The 18,282-nt window shown below is 39.1% G+C and overlaps 1 long non-coding RNA gene across 7 annotated transcripts in view; it reads right to left on the reverse strand.

Annotated features, from left to right (window-relative positions):
- Positions 1–12,633, reverse strand: part of LOC142050261 (uncharacterized) — a 59,747-nt gene extending 47,114 nt beyond the window's left edge. For 6 of the 7 annotated variants that reach the window (XR_012657979.1, XR_012657976.1, XR_012657975.1 and 3 more), the window contains exon 1: positions 12,389–12,633. This is a non-coding gene — a long non-coding RNA (uncharacterized LOC142050261). Of the gene's footprint in view, positions 1–10,141; positions 10,378–12,388 lie in introns of all 7 variants that reach the window. The other variant, XR_012657974.1, reaches the window with a different exon arrangement.
- Between the last annotated feature and the right edge of the window lie 5,649 nt (positions 12,634–18,282).

Below are 18,282 nucleotides of genomic sequence, written 5' to 3' on the forward strand. Positions count from 1 at the left end.
AAGGAAACAGCACCCAGTGTCTTTGTCATCATTGGAATGGATGGCTGCAGTGACTGGAAATAGCAAATATTACATTTAAACTGGCATAAATTAGGAACAAAGAAACTAGCCAAATAACTAATGGCTGGATTAACAAAAATATTAAAAGGCTTTGCCATCACTGTAGGTATCAAAATTTAAAAAAAAATAAAAGTTCTGTGCTACTGCAATCAACACATGAGGATGTCTAGCAATCCTTGGTGCTAAAATTTCCAAGATTAATGTTAATTAGGATATAGAGGATATTACCGTGATACAATTTTTTGGCAGTTTTGACAATACTAGACAGATTAATGCCTTCCTCATACTTTGAAAGTACTGAGCAGGTACTTTGTTTTCCCCCCCTGCTGAGGACTATATTTGTACATTGGAAAATGTCATTCTCGTTTGTCTAGGAGCTGTGTGTAGTGGAATTCATTTAAATGGAATAGTGCCTGATACGACCTCAGCACCCACCTTTGTCTCCCAGAGCATGAACTAGATGGTCAAGAGTTCTCTGAACTCTTCCTGTGAAATGATGTGGTAGTTAGTATGATATCGCATTTCACCTATGTGGACAAAATTACTTTTGCTTCCTGCTATTAGCACTTCCTTTAAGTACTTTAACCTAATTCTTCAGTAGTTGCTCACCTTTTATAGTTTTTACCTGAGGTTTTTAGACTTCAACTTAAGTATAAAACACATTTGTGTAGATTTGTACATGGTTCACTGAAAACACTCTCCACTGAGAAGACCAGACCTGACACTGAACAAACTGTTTGCATGAGGTTTAGATTATTAAACTTAAGTGTTGAACTGTGATATGAGAAGTATTTTCTTCATGACATCTTAAGGTAAGTAATTACATCTCCACAGTTTAACTCCAGAACTTAGCAACGGAAGTGTATGCTGAGACACTTACTTCCACTCCCTCTTCCCTTCCGGAGAAGAACCAGAAAAAAAAACCCAAAAGGGAACTGAACATACATCAAATCCAAAGGAATAAGCTCTTGAGTCTTTATCCAGAAAGGATTACAACCATTCCCTTGGACTGCGGAACATTTTCACCCTTTGCTTCTGCGTTTGTTAGTGTGCAGCATGTTGCAGAAATACATACTGCAGGTTGCCCCTAATGCCAATAGGAAACTTTCCATTCATCCTTCATCAGTGCTAGGACAAGGTCTTCAGCCATTTTGTCTAAATCTTTTACCTGCTATGGTACAAAAATACCATGCAACATGGTTACTACTTTCGAACTTAGCTCAGTTGCAATATTCAGTGTTACTACTACTAGTAGGCAAAACTGGTAACAATCACCTCTGTCAAAGTCCTGTTTCCTAAAAAGAGAAAATCAGCTATCATCAGCATGGGTAAAGGCTCTCAGATATTCTTCACTTAACTAACATTTCAAGCACAGCTCCTTCTCTTTTTCTCTTTCTTCAGAGCAAAGCCAGCAATGCTTGTATGTCTGGTGTCTCCTTAAGCTTTTTCTTGCCTGTCTGCTCATTCCTCTAAAGAAAAATAAACTTCCAGCAAATAGTAAAATCACTGTTTTCAACAGTGATGTGATCCCATGTTATGGACACTTCCTGTTTTGATTTGTTGGTTATGTAAAGGAGGTTTACATTCTTCAAGGATGTTAGATATGATTTACTGATGCTGAATTCCCAATGAGTGTATTGCAGCTTTTTCAGAGAAGGTGCTCTGCATGCCTAATAACTGGCACACAGTCCAAAGACCTTAAATGCACACAAGAGTTTACTAGGTGTGAAGGTGTAAGTCATTCTTTACCCAGTATTAATCAGGCACTACTAATTAACTTTGAAAGAATATATTAAAATTTACTGAATATTTTAAAAATTATTTTCTCTCTTAATTGCATCCCCTCATGTTGTATTTTCAGTTATTATTTAGCATCTTTCCACTAAGAAGAACAGGAATAATATTCTTGACTTTTCATTTAGTCAAAGCTTGTCAGTGGAGGTACATTAATACCTAGTTGGATGCAAAGAACAAAAAAAGTTAATAAATTTTCTGAAAAATATGGCCAGTATTCATCAAATAACCTACTTTTCAAATTGTTTTCCAAGTGTTCTTTCAATTAAGGCTAAAAAGTAACTCACTAAAAATAAGTATGTCTGATTCCAATTCAGAAAGATGCTGTCATCTACCCAGAACTGCAATGCAAACTGAATACAAGATCACACTCCTGTGAACAGAGGTGCAGGATAAGGCCCATGGTAGCATATCATAATTTCTTTAATACCTGTATAAGCCAAATACAAAACATGAGAAAATTTTACTCTTTTTAATGGAACAATTACATTAACTCTTACCTGTGAAAGCAAAATTAGACACAAAACCTAAACCAAGACCAATCTCCCTTTTTCACATATTATTTCAGTTAACAGCATGAGAACATTTCAGCTTACAGGTTTAAGGGAAAAATGCAGGGGAATTTGCTGTTCAAAATTAAGTAACTCAACTTCCAGGATTTTTGTGCTTTCTGTCTGCCCAGACATATTATGCTCATCTTTCTGTATTGAAACAGGTTTATTTGTGCTAGTCACACATGACAAACAAATAGTAGTTATGTGCAGCAAGTAATTTGGAAGTAAACAGACAAAAGTAAAGCACTGAAGATGGTAGTTTAACACATAATAGAGAATTTTACAGAGTGTGAAGTTCAAAAGGAAAATTCTCAATGACTTTTGGTTAATTCAGTTCATTTCTTTAGGGACTCACCCCCCCCACCTTCTCCAATGCACTACACTAGAAAGGCAAGAGGTTCTTGCCTTCCTATCATTAGCTCAAGTCACTCGTAAGAAACAAAAACTGTTGCCATGAAAGTGCAGGATTGTGATCAAATAAACTGACATACAAGTTCATGTATATTGCTATTTATACACCAATGACATAATTGGTTCAGATTTGAATTTCAATTGAATTTCAGTTACTGACAAATACAAAGGGATTTCCTATAAATAAAAAGGTTTCTTATGATTTATGCATATAAATGAGAAAAATATCTGGCCCAACATAGAACTATAGATAAGTAAAGCATGCAGATAAACATTTAAAGACAAAAGCAACGTAAGAACTTAGAAAAAGGAAACAAAAAGGCACTAAACCACCTCAGACTCATTTCAGGCATGGTTAAGAAAGTATCAGAACAGGACTTGTGTCCTAATTATAGTGTAATCAATACTCTAGTGCTCATTCACTCTTCTGACAACCTTGCAAACAAAAATGAAGAACAGCAACATGGTATATCAACATTTGCTCAAAAGCTGGCAAGACAAGAACTGCCTCAGTTAATGAAACTGAACAATAATTTAAGGAGTTTTGGAAAGCGAATTATGAATGCTACTGAGCAGGAAATATCATAAATAGTTTTTTAAAAGTTATTTTTTTAATTTAGCTCAGATGCTGACAGCAGCTGCTCAGCAATTCTTCCACAGTGGGGAAAAAAAGTATCTTCCATCTGTAAACACCCTTTGTTACTGTACTGTTTTAGGTAATGACAAAAAGGACATAAACATCGTAACAACAGGGGGAAGAGTTAAACTTCAAATCAGAAGAAAGAAGAAAATCTATTCCAGTTGTTTTTCTGTGTTGCCTTTTCCACAGTTCTGAAAAAAACAGACTGAAAGAAGCATCTTCCTGCCTGATGTAAATGCAGATTTCTTCAGCAATCTTGACTTTGGCAACAACAGGTCATTCTTCAGATGGGGTTTTCTACAGAACAGATATTAGCAATAACATCTGCTGCCTGCCTGTGCTAGCTGGAAATTCAATTCATGCACCCGATTCTATTCCCATTAGAAATTTTTTTAAAATGGCATATTTGTGGCACATTCATATAAGTGTTTGAAAAAGCTAAATCTCATATGACTCATACCTCTTCCTGTCAAAATAGATTAATAGTCCTGTTTATCCACACAACACATGCAGCACCATCAGTAGAAGATGGGCTTTCCCACACAACTCGGGCAGTGAACAGCAACACCAGGACCTAAGTGCAGAACATTAGACTGCCATCAACCTTTTAAGTTTATTTCTTCACAAGAAAAACATGTGAATGTCTGGGCTGGAAGAGGTTGGTCTACCACTTCAGTAGTTGTGTAGCCTTAAAGTAGCCCAGTCTGTGCTCCTCTCAAAACCAGATGATAAAGCCAGATCATTCAGATAAAGGGTTAGCAGCCCCCTAAAAGATAAGTAGCAAAGTTTGATTTATGCAACAGATCCTGGACATCTGTAGAGATACAACAGAAAAGCCTTGCAGTTCCTGTAGCTTGTTTTGGTCTTTGGGAAAAGGGATTTGAATCTGGGCACTTCTCCAGAAGGCTTTGGAGGGTCTTTAATCCTTCAGTAGAAGGGAAAAGAACACTCTCAACATTTGAAAAAAGTGATCCCTGTCCCACTAGGAGAAGACAGGACTTCTGCTTTCAAGAGAAGAATCTGAATTATAGATCCTACATGGAGATGGTGAAGTGATATCTGTCTAACTATAGCAAATGAGAAAGGCTGAGCAGAGATGTATGCAGAAAGTTTGCATGGTTGTTCATTATACTGGACTTCTGCATCCAAGTTAACTGTAGAAAAGCCAAGTATTGCAACACTTAAGCTTCTTTTTTGGATCTAGCCCAGATTTATACATATAGTCATTGCTAATCTGTTTTACTCTGTTTGCAAAATGAACTGCCCCACAGAAAGTTCTGCAACACATTTTAGATGTGGTGGCTAGTGCTCTTGGGACAGAAGTGGCCAGCAGCTAAAGCACTTTTTGTCATTGTCCTTATTAAGCACAAAGACTTTGCATTTAAACACACACAACATTAAAATATTGCATAACTGTGACATAGCTACAAGCAGAGCCTGCTGTTTGCAGTATTTTCTATTTCCAGCATCATGGATCGTGGAACCTTATTCCCAAGGTGGAAAGAACCCAAAACTCTCCTCTGCAGGCAGAATCCACCTTCTCCCTTAATAGGAGCTGCCACACAGGCACAGCATATACATTAGAAACTAGATAGACAACAGCAGCCTAACACAGGCTGAGGATGGGACACAAATGCCCCCACTCACTATTATTAAAAGCCATTGGAACCTAGGCAAAGGATTTATCCCATGTCTCAGACTGCAATCCAAACCCCAGGGCTGTCACAACTGAGACCTGGAAGAGCCTCATTACAGGCTCAGTGGTGCTCAGCATGTGCACGTTCCCCAGTTCTGCAGAAAGTACTCTTATTTTATGTAAAATACAGACACTGTTTATCAAGATAATGGGGCTACCTGTTAATTTCTCAATATGTTGTAGGCACTACCCTGGAAAGAGGCTGCTGAAGCAGCTCAGGCAACTATATAGAAAGAGATGGAATTTAACACAAGGCACAACAAAATTTGCTGGTTATTATCTGCTACATTATCTTTGAGATGTGATGCAACCATTTTCTATTTGATTCTGGAGTTTATAGTAGTTGTGCCTGCCGAAGTGGTACATTTCATAGCTACAGCCTACTCACTGCCTTCACAGAAAAAGCTCTGGATGTGTGAATGCTCAAAGTTTCTTTGCTATTAACAAAAACAGGAGAAGGTACCACATTACTGAGTGCATAAATTCTATAGATAAGTTTTGAACATTCTTTATATCACTATTACTTTATCAGTGCCCTATATTTTACCTTTTTTCCTCTCCTGCATGGTACAAGTTGGCCTATATTCACATCTTTAACTGCAACGTTTTATTATGCTTAGCATTTTCTTTATTCATCCCATATTTCTGAATGCATGCAAGTTAATAGGAACCACGCACTCAACTTTCAGAAATATTCTGGAGTATGGGCCTACTTCTTTTCCTTGCCTATGCAACATGCAAAACCAGTCTCCAAACACATGCCAAAAAACCAAAAAAGAAAACAAATTCACCCACATAAAAATAAATAAAAATAGAGAGGTCATCATTAGCCACAAACCAGTTTGTTTTTTAAGCAAGTTTTTCCAATACCACGATACCACAAAAGAGAATATAAGACAACAAAGGAAAAAGAACTTCATGTTCTCAAAGAACTTTTTCAACATATTTGTGAAATGGAGAATTTTACAGCACAGAGTGCAAGAAAATCAATGAAGTGAACACATCAGATGAGAGCCACCCAACTGAGAAAAGCTAAAGGAAGAAGAACTAGAGAAACTGGTGAATGGTCTGCTCTGTAGACATACAAAGAGAATGGGATTTGTGTAGACTCTTGAAGACAGTAGGACCACCAGGGCTAGGAGTGGCAGAACACAGGAGTACAGGACACAGTGGACTTGAAACAGTCAGTTGGCCTGGGAAATCCAAAACAATACCTGAGACACAGAAACAGAGTGGCTATTGATAATCTGGAGGGAAAGTATCAAGAATTTGCTTTGAAAATTACATGCTGTTCTAAATAAATTGTCTATTAAATTCAGTGTCAAAAGGTATTCTTTAATTATTTTTGGAATAAAAAATTACCCAAATAGTCTTGAATCGAGATGTATTTATTGTATGTGGTTTCACTATAGAAACATTTGGGAAGTTTTCTTCCAAAGGTAAAAGCTGGAAAAATGCAATACTTTACATGCTTTCAAAAACAGAGTAGACTAACAGCTCGGCAAAGAGTAGAGTACAGAGATGTCAAGCAATTAGTAAAAATTTTGCTACGCTCCAAGTAAGCTATATCTCTGTTCATCGTATTGAATACCATGCTCATTTTCAAGCTACACGTTACAATGCAAACATAGCATCATTTTTCTTGTCCTCAGCTTTTTGTTTGTTCAAAAGACAAAAACAGAGCAACCAGATAATCTGAACTGTAGGTAATATGAAAGAAAAGGGCAGTTACCATGATGCTCTTGCCTTTGCTCCCATCAGCTTGTTTAAGACACCCTAGTCTGATGAGAAAAATCGGACATTTAAATTCTAAACTGCAAAGAGACCCTTAAAAATGAACATAGCTTTCACATTGCAAATCTGGTTTTTTTTATTTCCTCTTCATGCCTTACTCATGTTTACTCAGTTTAAGACTGCTCATTTCAATATGGGGTATGCTTTTCAAAAAAATTAATAACTTAATTCAAGGTTGTTTAATATTACAAGCAGAAAGCTTTGGGAAAGCTTAAATATTTGGGCTACACACTTCCCATACTTCATATGGAGAATCATAACTGGAATGTCTGAAAAAAATATGACTAAAAGTGTCTGAGAAGGTGATGCAGAACATCTGAGGCTAGGTGAGGAAGCCCACAGAAATACATGTGTAATTCTAATATAGTTATGAACTTTACTCTGCTCTGCACTGAATTCCAAAAGTCAAATTCAGAAATTTGATTAACAAAATATGAATTATATTTGCTCAGTACATCAGTAAACACAATTACAAAAGCTACAATAAATACAGCAGAAATTAATATTTATGATGTGGGGCAAACCTTGTTTAATTGGATCTGAGTGTGCTCCCACCAAAAAGGGAAGTCTCTACATTCCCTTGGGTTGGCAGCAATGCTCAGGTGGCCCCACAGTCAGCTGCTAAAAAATCTTCAGCTTAACCTAATTCTGAAACTGTACCCTTAAAAGCATTTAATCAAGATCATATTCAAGATTTTGGCTTTTTCCATGGATAAAAAAATGACATAATTTTACTTTTGAAAGCATAATATGAAAATGATTCCTGATTCACATAATACAGATTACTGGAAACAAGCACATACACAAAGTGATACGTGTGACTACTTTAGGAAGGTACCTTTGAAGAACTGTACTTAAGAAGTAGTTATTCCTCTCCATGATTATAAAGGTAACCCAACTCTAGCTCCAATGCATGCTGTATACCTCTAGAGTTTTTTGAGTTTGCATGATCCTAGCAATGTCTGTGTAGTTTCTACAGCAGTTTTAACCTTTTCAAAAAACCTTGAAAATCCTTCTTTAGCTCTTTCAGTTTGATGACGATAGCCTACGACGGAATTTCTACGTCTGAAGTTCTGGCCCAGTCCATTTCAATCTTGCTTTCTCTTTTCCTTGTAAGAGATGGGAAACAACTGCCTGATAGGAAAACACTGCCCAAGCACCTGAACACTTAATCTGTCTCCACCCCCTGGCAGTGACAGTGCCTCCCAGAAAGGTGGGTTGATGCTGCTCTTGAACCAAGGGCTGAGAGGCAAGGCACTGATGAGAAAGTCCTGTCCCAGCAGCTCCTGCTGCTGTTGCATCCTCCTCCTCTGGCCATCTCTGCCTGTCCCTACCCCTTGGTGTGAAAAGCAACAGCTCACCTCTAGATCTAGTAACAACACTCTTGATGCCAGCTTCTCCCTAGGACTCTCTGAGGCAGTTAATTGCCCAAGGAAGAAAGTGCAGTAGCTATTGTGTGTGGAGGAAAGCTTGTCTTAGGCTGCTGCTAGGCAGATGATGAAGGAAGTAAAGTCAAGAGTGCTCTTGAGACACAAACTGAAAATCTATCCTTTAACCATCCAGAGCTTTTTCAATTTGCACTGTGTTGCTTTACATCTCCACACCTTGCTTCCTTAGGTGTTATGATATAAATGTGCAATTTTTAAATACATAATTTAGAGCTTTAAACTCTGTTAGAGGTGATGGCACAACAAGAATTTTGTTTCAGCTAAAGAACTCCAATGTCATTATGAAGCCACTTTCCATCATCTTTGAAAAGCCCTGAAGACTGGAGTGGAGAGATCACAATGACTGACTGGAAAAAGGCAAAAATTATATTCGTCTTCAAAAAAGGCCAGAAAGGACACTGAAGTTGACAGCTTCACCATAGGCCCTTAGAAAATTATGGAGTAAATCTTCATGGAAGTCATTTACAGGTACATAGAGGACGAGAAGGTGATTAGTAACAGCTAGTATAGATTTACCATAGCCAAATCATGTATATTCCTACCTTTAGCAAGGCAACACTGAACAGCAGGGCTGCCACTCAGATGGGGCTTGGCAGGCTGGAAGAGTGGGGCTAGCAGAAGCCTCATAAAGTTCAATAAAGAGAAATGAAATATTCTGGACCTGGAGCAAAATAACCAAGTGTGGAGCTGCTCTGCAGGAAAAGACCTAGCAGTCTCAGTGCACAAGCTGAACACGGCTCATCAAGGCACCCTTGAGACAAAGATAGCTAGTCAAGGAGTGGGCTGCATTACCAAGTGTATCAAGGACACCGAGGAAAAAAATTAACCTCCTCTCTGGACTCACTGGAGACTCACTGGAGTTGCACCCAGTTTTCATAGAATCATGGAATCATTTAGGTTGGAAAAGACATTAAGATCATTGAGTCCAACCATTAACATACACTACCAAGTCCACCACTAAACCATGTCCCACGCACCACACCTACGAGTCTTTTAAATACCTCCAGGGATGGTGACTCAACCACTTCTTTGGGCAGCCTGTTCCAGTGCCTGACCACTCTTTCAGTAAAGAAATTTATCCTAATATCCAATCTAAAACTCTACTGATGCAACTTGAGGCCATTTTCTCTCATCCTATCACTTCCTACTTGGAAGAAGAGACCAACACCCACCTTGCTACAACCTCCTTTCAGGTCGTTGTAGAGAGTGATAAGGTCTCCTCTCAGCCTCCTTTTCTCAAAAGGAGAAACAAACCCAGTTGCATCAGCTCCTCCTCATAGCACCTGTGCTCTAGACCCTCCACCAGCTTCATTGCTCTTCTTTGGGTGCGCTCCAGCACCTCGATGTCTTTCTTGTACTGAGAGACACAAATCTGAACACAGTATTCGAGGGGTGGCCTCACCAGTGCCGAGTACAGGGGCACAATCCCTGCCCTGCTCCTGCTGGACACACTATACCTGATACAAGCCAGGATGCTGTTGGCCTCCTTGGCCACCTGGGCACACTGATAGCTGATGTTCAGGCGGCTGTCAACCAACACACCCAGGTCTCTTTCTGCCAGGCAGTTTTCCAGCAACTCTTCCCCAGGCCTGTAACGTTGCATGTGGGTGTTGTGACCCAAGTGAAGGACTCTGCACTTGGCCTTGTTAAACTTCATACAATTGTCCTCAGCCCATTGACCCAGCCTGTCCAGATCCCTCTGCAGAGCCTTCCTATCCTCAAGCAGGTTGATACTTCCACTCACCTTGGTGTTGCCTGCAAAGTGACTGAGGGTGCACTCAATCCCCTCATGCAGATCATTGATGAAGATATTAAATAAGTTTGGGCCCAATACTGAGCCCTGGGGAACACCGCTCGTGACTGGCCACCATCTCGAGTTGACTCCATTCACCTCCATTCTTTGGGTCTGTCTATCCAGCCAGTTTTTGACGCAGCGTACACCTGTCCAAGCCATGAGCAGCCAGTTTCTCCAGGAGAATGCTGTGGGAAATAGTGTCAGGAAGTTGTCTTCCACACACTTCAGGAACCTCCCCGACTGTTTCCACTCCATTGTATTTCCAGCAGACATCTGGTAAGTTGAAGTCCCCCACAAGAACACATCTAGAGATTGTGAGACTTATCCCAGCTGCTTATAGAATATTTTGTCTGCCTCTTCTGTAGTGGACTCCCTCCATGATATCTGCCTTGCTGTCCTTTCCCCTGATTCTTGCCCAAAACACTCAACCCCATCATCACCATCATTAAGCTCTAGACGATGAAAACACTCCCTAATATACAGGGCTCTCCCACCACCTCTCCTTCCTTGCCTATCCCTTCTGAAGAGTTTATTGCCATCCATTGCAGCCTTCCCGTTGTGTGAGTCATCCCACCATGTTCCCATGATTGCAACTATATCATAGTTTTCCAGATGCACAATAGCTTCCAGCTCCTCTTGTTTGTTGGCTGTGCTGTGTGCATTGGTTTAGATGCACTTCAGTTGGGCTATTGATCAACCACCTTTTCTGGGGTAAAGCCGTAATTCCTACGTGAATGTTCTCAGATGCTTCAATGGTTTCTAACACATCATCAACCCTTGCATCTTTGCTGCCTCATGGATCTCCATCGCCTACCTCCACTGAGATGGCAGAATGAAGGACCTCGCTGGCACACTGTCCCTCAAATATTGGCCCTGCTACACCCAGGCTTATCTCTAGAGAGCCTGGTTTTATAATTTTCCCCCTTCAAATCTAGTGTAAAGCTCTATCAATTATCTCCGCTAACTCCTACATAAAGATCTTTTTCCTGCTTCGAGACAGGTGTTCCCCTTCCATCACCAGTAGGCCTGGTGTCATGTAGACCGACCCATGATCAAAAACCACAAAACTCTGCTGGTGGCACCAGGCTTGGAGTCATGTTTTTGTCTGCCAATACAAGATAGGCATTGACAAATTAGGTTCAGTGCAGAAAAGACCACAAAATGGTTAATATAATGAAGCATGTGATGTATGAGGACAGGCTGCAGGACCCAAGCTTGTTCATGTTGGAGAAAGAAGTTTTGAGATGATCTAACTGCTGTTTTCAGCTTCAGTCATAGGTCTTAGTGAAGACCAAGCCAGACTTTTCTCTGAGGTACACAGCAGTAGGCAAGAGGCAATGTGTAGAAATTGCTGCAAAGGAAATTCTGACTAGATATCAGGAAAAAAAGCCCCTAACCTTTCACTATAAGGGTGGTTAAGCACTGAATAGGAGACTGCAATCTCCATCATTCCAGATTTCCAGAACACTCCAGGGTGAGGTCCTGACCAGCTTGATACAATTTCAGCATGAGCAGGGGGCTAAATTAGATGGTTCCTTCCAACCTAAATTTTCCCTTAATTCCATGGTTATGTCTGATAGGGACATATTCTTCTAAGCTCTTTTGCACAGACCAGCTGCTCATTAGCCATGTTTTCGTAACAGCCCTGACCTGACTTCAGCAACTCCTGCAAGTAAGAACTGTGTTAATTTAGATTATACAGCTGGAGTTGAAAATTTTCTTTGGCTACAGGATGCTCACAGGAGTTGCTCTGTCTTCTGAAGATTTCAAAATTGTTGCTCATCTCAAATATGTGTAAGAGTAAGAGATAAATGATCTTCAACATGAAGAGATTACTGTATCTGGTATGGCAATCTTCGAAGAAACAGAGCAGTTTACAACATTGCTGTTTGCAGAACTAAATTCCAAAGAGTTTTAATAGATCAAATAACTGGTAAAATTACTATTAAAATGCAATAGAATTTGACTCATAGCAATCCTGCAATGATATTCTCTTGGAAACAATATTCTTGTTGCCATATAAGATCATCTGCAGTTTACAATCTGCTGGGAACCTTTGCAGAGCAAAAGAAAAACAGTGTATTCTTCAGTACTTCACTAGCAAAAATGTCAGTGGGTACATAACCTAGCAGGAATCTTTTAAAACACTATCAGGTGAATTGCAATAATGTCCTTGATCAATAAGAAGGTACTTACCTTAGGAAGTGCCTCAGGTTTCAACAGTGGTGTGTTAATTGCCTGAACATAAAACTAGATCCAATAAAGGAATTATACGCCTGTGTGATGTATTACCACTTCCCTTCTAGTTCAGTGACTCAGTGCACTCCCACACTCAAACAAGAAATTAAAATGGATATTCAGAGAGTCCCTTCCTTCTGATCTTTGTGTCATCACTGCAGTTCACTCATTTTCTAGCTTGCCTTTCAGCTCCACCTTTTGTTTACTATCTTCAGCCATATTTCACGGGAATAGTTATACTGTAACCTACATATGTGCAACGGACTTGTATCACCTGAGTCTTGCTTTTGGCAGCATGTTAAATATGTAAGTCTTATCAGTGTAAGGCTTCTCCCTATAGCTTCCTGAGGACAAAAATAAATACTTCTAAAATTTTTATAGCTTTAGAAATTAAATATCCATGAAAGTCTGGCCCTTTGGCACTTCTGAAAATTTTAACAAACATATTGAATCACTTAAAAAGGTAATTCATCCTACATTTATTAATTTTGTAAATATATTACAACAGGGCACTTGGGTAGTGTTCTGCTTTATGAGCCCACATTGCTCATCCTTCTTGCTAAAGCAGTCTGATATTGTGCCCTTTATAAATGCTATTGTAACAAAATGGTTGCAGAATTTTTGTTTCTTTCCAGGTATCTTATTTCATCCTTCACAATTGTTTTCCAGTTGCTAGACTATGCATATATTTAAAGATTCTTTAATTAAAAACTTAGAGACTGAAATTACAAAAAGCACTAAAAATGCCTAAACAGAATATAACAAATATTTTTTACCAGTTTGTATTGGGTCTTGTGCTAGCCTTGAAATTTCTCACAGTGCAGACTTGCTGATATATTACCCCCTTCTCAAATTCATCTCCTTTGGAAAGAGTTTTCCATAGGAATACAAATAATTTTGGCAATTCTACTTGTAGAGAAGTAGTTGTAAAACTATAGTCCCATGCCCACACAACACATGATAATGCATGGAGAACAAGGAGCCAGACAGCCAAGTGTAGAAGAAAAGAGGACTAAGTGAACTCCTGGGAAAGATGTCTGTATAACTTTGAATTGTCCACAGGATAAAATAAGAATCTTTCCTCATAGGTATTCCATTCTATACCATCTGGATTCTTGGAACCATCATCATCATCATATGTGCCTTTAGATTTAGAGACCCATATAGCAATGAGAAAAAATGTGCCATAAGAAGTGCAGGGCAGGCCTTGGAAAGCGGGATACACTTAGGTTGCCAGGAGGATTAAATTCCATATGATAACCAACAGAATACAGCTGACAAGATCAGACACATCCCTAACTGAATTCTACTTATGAATCTATGATAATAACTACTAAGAAAATGAGAAGTACATAAGCTCTTTACAATAAATGTCTGTCACCATTTTTGACTTAAAATCATAGATTCATTAAGGTTGGAAGAGACCTCTAGGATCATTGAGTCCAACCATCAACCCAACACCACTATGCCTCCTTAACCATGCCCTGAAGCGCCACTTCTAGATATTTTTTTGAACACCTTCAGGGATGGTGACTCAACCACTTCTTTGCGCAGCCTGTTCCAGGCCTGACCACTCTGTCAGTAAAGAAATTGATCCTAATATCCAATCTAAAACTCTACTGATGCAACTTGAGGCTACTGAGGGTGCACTCAATCCCCTCATGCAGATCATTGATAAAGATATTAAATAAGTTTGGGCCCAATACTGAGCCCTGGGGAACACCGCTCATGACCGGCCACCAATGGGACTTCTAGGTAAAGAATTTAATTTCAGTTTTAGCAAACAAGCTTGCAAATATGTTTTTCACTGCTTGCAACATGTAAACAATAGCTGGAAGCTAAATGCTCTTAAATTTAACTTTTTACACATGTTATCCAGATTGCTTTATAGAAGTTCATCTCTCCATTGGTAATATGTAGGAAACAAAAGTTACTAAGGTCAGGTGACACAAATTGTGCTGAAGTTAGATACTTAAAGCAGCCAGTATGAATACTTTTAATAGTCCAGTATTTTTATTTACTTACTTCTGTGCATTGAACACTCTTGACTACTGAAATGCTTACCAGAGGCCTGGGCAGGGGCAGTCAATAGTAGTGACTCCAGCAAAGCAGTACAATGCCCTGTGGCAGAAGTCACCTCTCAACACTTCTCTGCACAAATGCATGCGTTACAGAAGTCAGCAACTGCCAAACTTACAAAGATCTGACTGTATATGATCAGGATATGGCCAAAAGGACCAGGACCATATCCTGACCCTGCTACAGGAGGCACATTCCAGTCCATGTAGTTCTTTGAAGCCATATATGGTATCCTGGGATATTATTGCTATTATTTTCAGTTCAAAGTGCTTGAAGGAATGAGGGTTGTTTTGCAACTCATCAGAGTGGTGTTTTCCTAACAGGAAGCTGGAAGCCAAGGGTATGTGCTGAATGCCTAAGGGTATGGCACTAACGCACATGAATATCTGAAGATGCAGGGACAGTGTTGGAGGGCAATGTAGTGTATCTATTTCTGTACTGCCTGCTGAGCACGGTCTTGGTGCATGCTGTCCCTTTCACTGTGCCTAGACTAGTTGGCATAAGTTAGTGGGCAGACAAGACAGTCAAAGATTGGTTGCACAGCCATAACTGTACTGGGTTGGTTGCTAACAACTAAGCAATGGGGACTATTGGCTGTCCAATGTTCAGTTTTGCACCCTAAGAGTTTTATTTAGCAATATAAATACGGAAAGTATCCATGCCTGAAGCACCAATTTTAGCAGAAAACTCCCTTTATCCGTCAGGGAAGTGATTGTTTCTGTAGTTATTATTTACTGCCATGGATGCATGCTGCTTCTGTAAAAAGGCCAATGTCCCAGTTATTCTTTTGCCAAACTGCAACTCCAAGGCTGGGAAACAGCAGCAACCATGTGCAAAGTTCAGTATCTCAGCTTCTTTAAACCTTTGACTCACACATTGGCAATTGCACAAAGTTACACCCCTCACTACTTATCAGAAGACAAATATCACAGCTTTTAATCTCTAAACATCAAAGACAGAACAGAGAGCTATGCAGTGTTAGTAATATGCCAGACTGCACACATGCACCCTAAACAGATTTATCTGTAGGACAGTTTTATCATTTATGAGACTGATGGATTGAAATTCAGTTACTCACCTCAGGTTACCTTGGTTGGATCAGCTGCATACCTATCAGCTCTTACTCTTTTGGAATGTGTTTCTTTAATTATATGCTCATATTATGTGAACTGGCTCATGCTAAATGGCTCACCTAAAAAAAAAAACAGGTACCTTTTGAATTCTCCTTTTTGTATGGACAATCCTAGTTAATTTTCATTCTATGATTGATTTAACTTTTAAAAATATGTTATTTCTGTGTTAATTTTCAACTTATGTTACTCAAAAACATTTCAAAAATGTATTTTTTTTTCTAGGTGAAGGACTGTAAAAGATGGCATAATGCATGAAAATGCTGATTCATCAAGGCATTAAATCATGCATAATAGGAAGTGCACATGCAAAACGACTCATCAAAAGAAAAGATTAGCATTTTCTGAACAAGCCAACAGTTTAAAGGATCTGAATAGGTTACTCACAGTATAAGACATACGTATTTCCTTCCTACCAATCTGCAGAAATATTTCAGTATTTTTTCAATATACATGACATCGAAGAAATGTATCTGGTTTAATTATAACTGAACACTTAGTCAAGGTTTCCTGGAAGTTCTAACAAAGCATCTCTAGAAACTGTGAAGTGTTTATATACCTCCTAATAGATGGCTCCAAGTCATGGAATTCATGTTTCACTTACAAAATTGGCAGCGGTACTAAAATCACCAAACTTGATAGCTGTGAAGATTTCTTCTTATGTTTGTAATTTTTCTCCGGGGGGCGCTGGGGGAGTGGAGGGGAGCAGTGTGGAGGAGAAACATCAGGCAGGACTACCCAAGAAACATGTACCCAAAACCACAAACATTTTTCAAAAATCCACCTTTGGAAATGAACATATTCTAGTCATAATTCTTGCTCCTCCAGTGTTAGCTTGCTAATATTTGGGAAGAAGATGACAAAACCAAAGCTTTAATTATCCTTTTCATTGTCAAGTGTAAAGCTTAAATTTAACTATATCTTTATCAGAAAGCCCACAGGATATGCTCTGCTGCTAACGGGGATAAGATAACAGGGACTGAATACCTTGAATTTTTGGCTCTCTCAAATATTTTCAGCACTTGGTATTCTGCTCTTACCATTCTTAAAAGAATATATTATTGTGACTGTTAGAATAATATTTCAATTTATTTAGCCCTTTTAAATAAGTTATTTCATGTTATAGATCATTATTTTAGAAGTTGAAGTGAGGCATATCTAATAACAGCAACTTCCTTCTGGTGCGAAATGCAAGGGGGATTGGAAATTTGCAGCAATTTGGGAGGACAAAACAAGCCAAGGGCCCCTATAAGGAAAAATAATTAGAAAATGGTAATATTTTAAAGGCTTCTGGATAAGGCTTTTTTGTACAGAAATAGGTGATTTTTCTTTTACAAAAAATTAAGCAAGCCCTTGCCTCCTCATCCTGCTAGTAGCCCTGCACACTCTGACCAAGGCCAGAAATGCTAAAGACAACTCAGACAGTTTGTTCCTAGCTGAAAGCTTGATAGAGGATGCAGACTTAAATAATAAAACACAGTTTTAAGGGTATGAACAGTTAACACATAAATGACTGGGTACTCAATTTTTTTTTTTTTTTACAATGTAGCTGATCATTCAGTCAGAGGAATATTGTTGTAAGAAGTAGATTTCACAAATATTGAGTGAGTGGAAGATTTATAAATACTGTTTTTCAATGGAAAGTGCTAACAAGCAATGAAAGAACAGAAATGCTGGTTGTGAAATCATGTAGAATATCAGGGAATAAAAGTCACCAGTATAAGGTTCATTCACCCATGGGCAGAAAACTGAAATTCTAGAGAACTGAGGTTGTGTATTTGTGGACAACCCAATTACAGGCTCATAAAAGTCAGTGAGGCAGATCAATCAGAACTCCAATCACATCTCTTTTATGAGATACGTCAGAAGATGAGGATAGAGGTAGCTTCTAGCAGAAACTGAAGCCTTGACTGTGCTGGACTCTTCAGTAAGCCACAGCAGAGACAGACCCAAGACTCATGATGTAGCCCAAAGTTACCACAAACCCTTCAGTCTGCCAGTGACCATCTTTGGCTCCATGGAGAAAAGACCCAATGGTGTCCCATGCAAATATCAACCTACACTAAAACAGCCCTGCCTCTGCAGCCACTGATGTGTAAAAACAAGCTCCACTTGTGAGTGGTCCCCAACAGTCCCACACCAGTGCATTGCTCCACAGCCACTGCTAGTACAAATGAGCATGTTTAAAAGGTTTGAATGTTTCTATAAATATAAGCCCTGGGAAAGTTCCTTGGCATACAAGGTAGGCAAGTAACAGCTCTGCTCGTTGATACATGCTGTGCCTTTCTTAGTTGTACCTGCTCATTTGTCAGCCTTTATTGTACTGAGAAATTCCACTTCTTGATTTCTTGCTGTATGAAGGCTTTTAGCACAAAGCTACAGCCACATGCTACAGTGTTACATCCAGTAAGCATGGTGGAAAACCCTTGGATTCTAGTTAAATATTGAACCAAGGGATGACTCATAAAAATTTTCCCATGAATGCCTGTAAAATAATCCTGGAACAAGGTCTGTTAACTACAAATATATTTTATCAGCAGCTATCACACTTCCTTTATCTGGAAGGAACTGATTTGTACTACCAGTTGTTAGTACATCATTGATGTGATCAATAGGATACAATGTCTTTTGATGGAAAAGACA

The sequence above is a fragment of the Phalacrocorax aristotelis genome, chromosome Z, assembly GCF_949628215.1.
Source record: "Phalacrocorax aristotelis chromosome Z, bGulAri2.1, whole genome shotgun sequence".
NCBI classification, from domain to species: Eukaryota; Metazoa; Chordata; class Aves; order Suliformes; family Phalacrocoracidae; genus Phalacrocorax; species Phalacrocorax aristotelis.